Genomic DNA, 5,467 nt, shown 5'->3' with positions numbered 1-5,467 from the left:
CCCTGAAACCTCTCTTGGCACAGAGTATGTCCTCCATCTCTGAGGAAATGCCCATAAAGCAAAGTTCTGGGTGTTTCCTTAGCTTAGAACTGAGAAGGAGGTCTGTGGCGTTACGGTTACTCCAGCCTCTGAGGCTGTGAGTTGGAAGATTTTCCTAGTAACCAAGCCTCTTGAGAGCATTTAAATTTTTTTTTTTTTTTATGTTCAATAGGTTAAGTGTACATTTTGGGATAGAAAATATTCTTCAGCTAGTATTGTGCTGTGAGCCTATCTTTACTTACCTTTAAAAATTCTTTAAAGACCTTGAGACATGATTGATTGAGAAGCTGGTTAGGTCTGAGTGGGGTCACAGTGAAGTACCTGATCAAGCCGTGTACCTGAATATCAAAATCAAATGGTGCTTTGTGTGTTGTTAGGGGCCTCTTTCATCTATGGCTTATGGATATTCTTTTTGGTGCTCCATTTTGATGTTTCATTTTGTCCTCAAAGAGAGAGAGCAGAGGACAGTTTGTCTGACAGTTTCTCTGACAGTTTATCACATCCTGGGTCCATTTTCCAGCCCTCTAGAGCAATATTTCAAAAATTAAGCCTCAGAAAATTTCTCTGGCCCCTTCCACTTGCAGACTGTGCGACTCACTTAGTTTTTGTGTTTGATTCCTTTTTTAGGACTTAGTTTAGAGAAGTTGCCTATTTCCTCTTCTACCAGTAATCTCCATGTGGACCGGGAACAGGATGTCATCACCTGTTATGAGAAAGCAGGGGACATTGCACTTCTGTACCTCCAAGAGATAGAAAGGGTAAGTGAGAACCATGTGTTCGTTTCAGCTGATAATTTTTTAAAATTTCAAATCAGATGGTAGAGAACTGTGATCAACCTCTGGGAAACCTTCAACATGTCTGCCTCTGGCTGCAAAACTTTACGTATATTCCTTAATACTAAGGAGAATATGGTGGTGATTATGGCACCTTGTGAAAATAGATGGCTCAATATTTGGGAAACGTTTTAACATCTTCTGAGCAGAAGGGACAGTATACATCTGTTTATACCCTCAGTGCCCTGAAGCCAGCTAATTATTCCCGTTCTCCTACGCCAGAAGGGTTGGTCTCCATTTGTACTTGGGTGGACTGTGTGCCGGCATAGTGTACATTTGGGTTTGGGAGGCATTACCTCAATGGTTATGACAAAGGTCTGCTGGGGACTCTCAGCCGACCTGCTTGGAGCAGGTCGTGTAGCCCCTGAGACTGTCTGGGATGGTTTCTCCCATCTGTCAGTCAGTGGTTTGCCGGTGGCGTGGGAAGTGGTAACCAGACACTGACAAGAAGGCCACCTGAGCAGAGAGTGCGTGAGCCAGAGACCCTGCGCTCACACCCTCAGGCAGAGGAAGTTGGAGGCAGGATGGGGCCCGGGAGGTGTGCTGAACTTGTGTGTAGCAGGATTGCCTTCTCTTTGGCTCTGCTCTTTACTGAGTTCCTTCATTGCTCAGCCTCCACTTCCCCATCTATAAAAGGAGCATAATAACAGTTCCTTTCTCGTGGTGTTCTTGTGGGGGGAATATAAAAGATCATGTAAACAAAGGCACTTAGCCCAGGATTCTTGGGAGATGTCACTTATTTTTACTAATAACAGTAGCTCCCATCATCTCTACCCCTGGCTGAGTTCTCTGGACTTCTAACCTAGGCTTGACATTGGTTATTTCCCCCTTCAGACCCAGAGGTGTATCCTGGGAGATTGTTTGAGATGATTAGAAATCTTGCAAGACTTTGACAACGATCACAGCCTTGTTTCCCATCAGTTTTCCAGATTTTCTGTTTCCATAAGGATTAGAGTAGAGAGGAACTACCAAAGTCTTGTTAGTTTTCGTGATTTTATAAATGTACAGACTGGATGTAGTTTTTTTTCATAAATCTTTTGTATATTGATATATGCGACGAGGATCTAACTGCATTTTAAGAGGCAGGGAGAGTAGGGTGAGGACCGTAGGGATGGGTGGCATTCGACCTGCCCCAGAATGGATTCCGGTGTCTGGGAATTCAGGAAGATATTCGGCCGTCTTGTCAAATGGTTCTATCAGAAGGCTGCTATGAGAAAGGAATTTTTATGTTATTCAGAACTTATTATGTGATCTTTAGGGAAATGATCATGAAGGTTGCTTTTAAAATCCACGTTATTTTCACTGTCTGCCTCTTTGGTAGCCACTGCTCAGCAGCAGAGAAGTCTGCATACCCCAGTGAAACTGTTCTCATTGACTCCGTAGCCCTCGCCACTTAGGGACCCTTATTTTGCACCTAACTCTCCAGCTGTCGTCAAGCCCTATTATGTCAGGGCTGCCTTCCCCAAGCTGGGGGAAGGGCGGTTCATCTGTTAACACGTGTCTTTCATGACATGGAAACTGGCAAATGTGGGTATACTTCCTTTTGTGTTCACTTATAACCACCTGTTCGCCACTGAGTGCTCTGGCTGGACCATCAAGGAGACTCATATGATCATGGGGTTTAAAACAAATATATACTTTTTTGTGGTTTTGGGGAAATCTTGATTGTAGGACGTTAGATTTTGAGAAGAAACTGGAGGCCCAGGAAGGGAGAGCTTAACGGCATCTAGGAAGTTAGGGTCAAAGCCAGGGTTAGCACTTAGCTCTTTCTTTACCTAGTTCAGCACTTGCTCACTTCATTATCCGAGGCTGCTGCAAACAAATACGGAACTGTGTAGTTTCTCACACGCTTACATGTAGAAGGCGCTCTGTAAGAATTTGACCAGGAGACCCATAGCTCTTAGTAGCTTGGGGAGGCATCCTTTGCCTAGGGTTCAATCCCAGGATATGTAGATGACTTTCACTTTCTGGCTGCTTTTCCAGTCTGAGTTTTCCTTCATGGGAAACCCCTCTGAGCCTCTCAGACCCAGCTGGGCACTAGCAGTGACAGAGAGTGAATGAGTCAAGCGTCCGTTTTGACTGTAGTAGTTACTCAAGAAATTATCTGTTGATTGAAGAGAAGTCTGGGGGAAAATGACCTTCCTTAAGCGATCCCTGGGCTTAGTGGAAGTTCAGGAGTTTTTTGAGGCAAGATAATAGGTGCTATGCCGAAGATATCCACTTGGACTTTTTTTTTTTTTTTAGTTTTGAACTTAAATGACTTTTAAGAATTCTTCTAAATTAAAAACAGAAATTTTAGGGAAATAGAATCTGAAAGAAGTGTAAGACTGGGGCAAGCTTAGGTCAGTGATGCTTTGATTTTCTGGGCAGGCAGTCCTTGTAAGTAGAAGATTCCACATGCTCTGTTCCTTTATGCTGGGCAGAGGCAGTCAGCCATTCAGTGGTTCCCCCCTCATTTCCCAGCCATTCTGTAGCAAAGAAACTTCTATTTGCCAGGACCTTTTGGCGTTTTATTTATTAGTGTTGCCTCTTAACTTCATTCACTATCAAGAATAAAATTTGGGGAGAACTCGTGAGGACAGTTGTGGCCAGTGTTTTTTCATCCCCTGGGACCACCAAATCATGTTTCTGAGGCAGCCCCGTTCCCTGTGTTCCCCTAATAGAGGGTGTGTTCAGCGGTGTTTCAGAGGGGAGCTGACCTTGGCTTCCCCTCGGGCGAACTTAAGCTGTGAGAGGCCGCAGAGCACAGCGGTAAAGCGACTGCTGCTGTTGGGATCCTGGCCCTGCCACCTCTTCGCTGCCGATCTTCGGGCGAGTGACTCAACCTCTCTGTGCTGCCTCAGGATCCTCATCGGGAAAATAACAATAATAATCGCTCTAAGGTTGTCAAGAGAATAAAATGGTTTAATCACGTACTGCCCAGAACATGGTTAGCATACGCTGTTAGTTTTGTTGCCATTATCTGTTCCTGTATCACCTGGCAGTAGAATCTTTCCTAACCTTAGAAGATTTTAGATTTTTCGATACAAGTCTGGAATATTATAAACATGCCGTATTATTAAAAATGTCAAAGAATTTTTAGGGGAGTGATAATGGAGTAATTATTTTTTTTTAGGAGAATTTCGTTTTCTTTTTCCTGTGTGGAAGATCATGAGGCAGCTTTTCGCCTGGATTTCCTCTGTTGTATCTGGGTTCTGGACTTCCGTTCACCCCTGACTGACCGTGGGCTTCAGCTTTCCATTCTCGTGGTGGGGCTGACGCTGCCCGACTCGTCCAGGGCTAGAGAACCAGTGAGCTCTCAGGGTCTTCCAGCCAGTACGCTGGGAGCTTTCCATGCATTGTTCTCCCTCCTCATTCCAGACATGGAGGCAAGGCCAGAGAAAATTAGAATACACATGTGCATTCCATATTTGTTTAGCATCGTCCTTGTTATGTTAGGGTTACAGAGACATCTTCTCATAATTTTCTGTGATAATTTGTTCTCCGAAGGGGAATAAAAGGTACCTCTAAAATTGCGCACATAAAATAATTTAATCAAGTAAATCAAATTAGAGCAGATAGAATTAGAAAGGACATGGAGTGGCCTTGAATTAGTTTATCTTCAGGTGGTGGCGCTATGCCAACAGTAAATAATGTTATCTGCCCCACGAGGAGCTTCTAGTAGTGCAACGATAGGAATAAAGATGACTTCATCCTCGAATGTCATAATGTGAGCCCCGCTTTTGGCAAATGAAATCACGCTGTCCCTGTCCTTTGCGTGCATCGGCCGACCAGCTGGTTTTGGCTTTCTTGAGCAGAAGCAGCGCCAGAGTGGAACGTTATCTTCTGCTGACAGTTCATTCCTTTACACCCTATTTTAGAAAAGAAGTTAATGCTAAATTATGGGACATCTATAGACTTTTTATGAGGTGTCTTAGGGCCAGAGTTTTAAGAAGGAACAGTTGGACTCCAAATATTGCAGGACCCAGCCCGATTTCCCCTGTTCACCAAGAAGTTGTTCACTGGTCAGCCTTGTTGTGCCGGGAGCATGTTATGCCCTCCTTACAGGAAGAACTTGCAGTGACATACCTGAGGTGTTGGATTCAGAACTGGATTAGATGAAGGTTACTGTGTGTCTTGAATTCAAAACAGGTGTCCTAGGAAAAGTACTCAGTGCCGCTGATGAGAAAGGCAGGGTGTGACTCTGGAAGTCTATGTGGCTGTGATTTTGGCTTTAAAATGTGAGATAATAAGGAAAAGACAGATTCTTTCTTCCCTTCCCCTGTCCAGTCCTACCTGTTCACTCAAGCCAAAGCAGCAGGTTGTAGTTCAAAGCTTCATGTAGTATATCTGAACGATATACTACATTCTTTAAAGAAACGTCAGGAAACCGACCGGCCAGACAGTGTGCTCTGACTTCGAGCCTGCCATCTGACCGACTGGGCTCGCAGGCTTCAACATACTTCCGACTGAGTTAGAAAAGTCTGGAAACCAGAAAAGAACAGGAGCTTATTTTAATCTTTGTGTATTCCCAGTCTTTTCCCTCATAATTTTACAACATTAAAGGGTTTTACGTCTGCTTTTTTCACTCAACATTATGTCAGAACCTTAAAGTC

At 44.0% G+C, this 5,467-nt stretch overlaps 1 protein-coding gene across 6 annotated transcripts in view; it reads left to right on the top strand.

Annotated features, from left to right (window-relative positions):
• The window catches only part of TTC7B (tetratricopeptide repeat domain 7B), a 223,778-nt gene that overhangs the window by 23,579 nt on the left and 194,732 nt on the right, over positions 1 to 5,467 (top strand). The window contains exon 1 of one of the 6 annotated variants that reach the window (XM_011357138.2): positions 647 to 797. The exons of the other annotated variants lie outside the window; for them this stretch is intronic. The gene's annotated coding sequence lies outside the window, so the exon portion shown is untranslated. Of the gene's footprint in view, positions 1 to 646; positions 798 to 5,467 lie in introns of those variants that run through there. 6 annotated transcript variants of the gene reach the window in all.

Source organism: Pteropus vampyrus, unplaced genomic scaffold, assembly GCF_000151845.1.
Source record: "Pteropus vampyrus isolate Shadow unplaced genomic scaffold, Pvam_2.0 Scaffold32, whole genome shotgun sequence".
NCBI lineage: Eukaryota > Metazoa > Chordata > Mammalia > Chiroptera > Pteropodidae > Pteropus > Pteropus vampyrus.
Note: the sequence above shows the minus strand (reverse complement) of the source record. Positions and strands in the feature narration are given on the sequence as shown.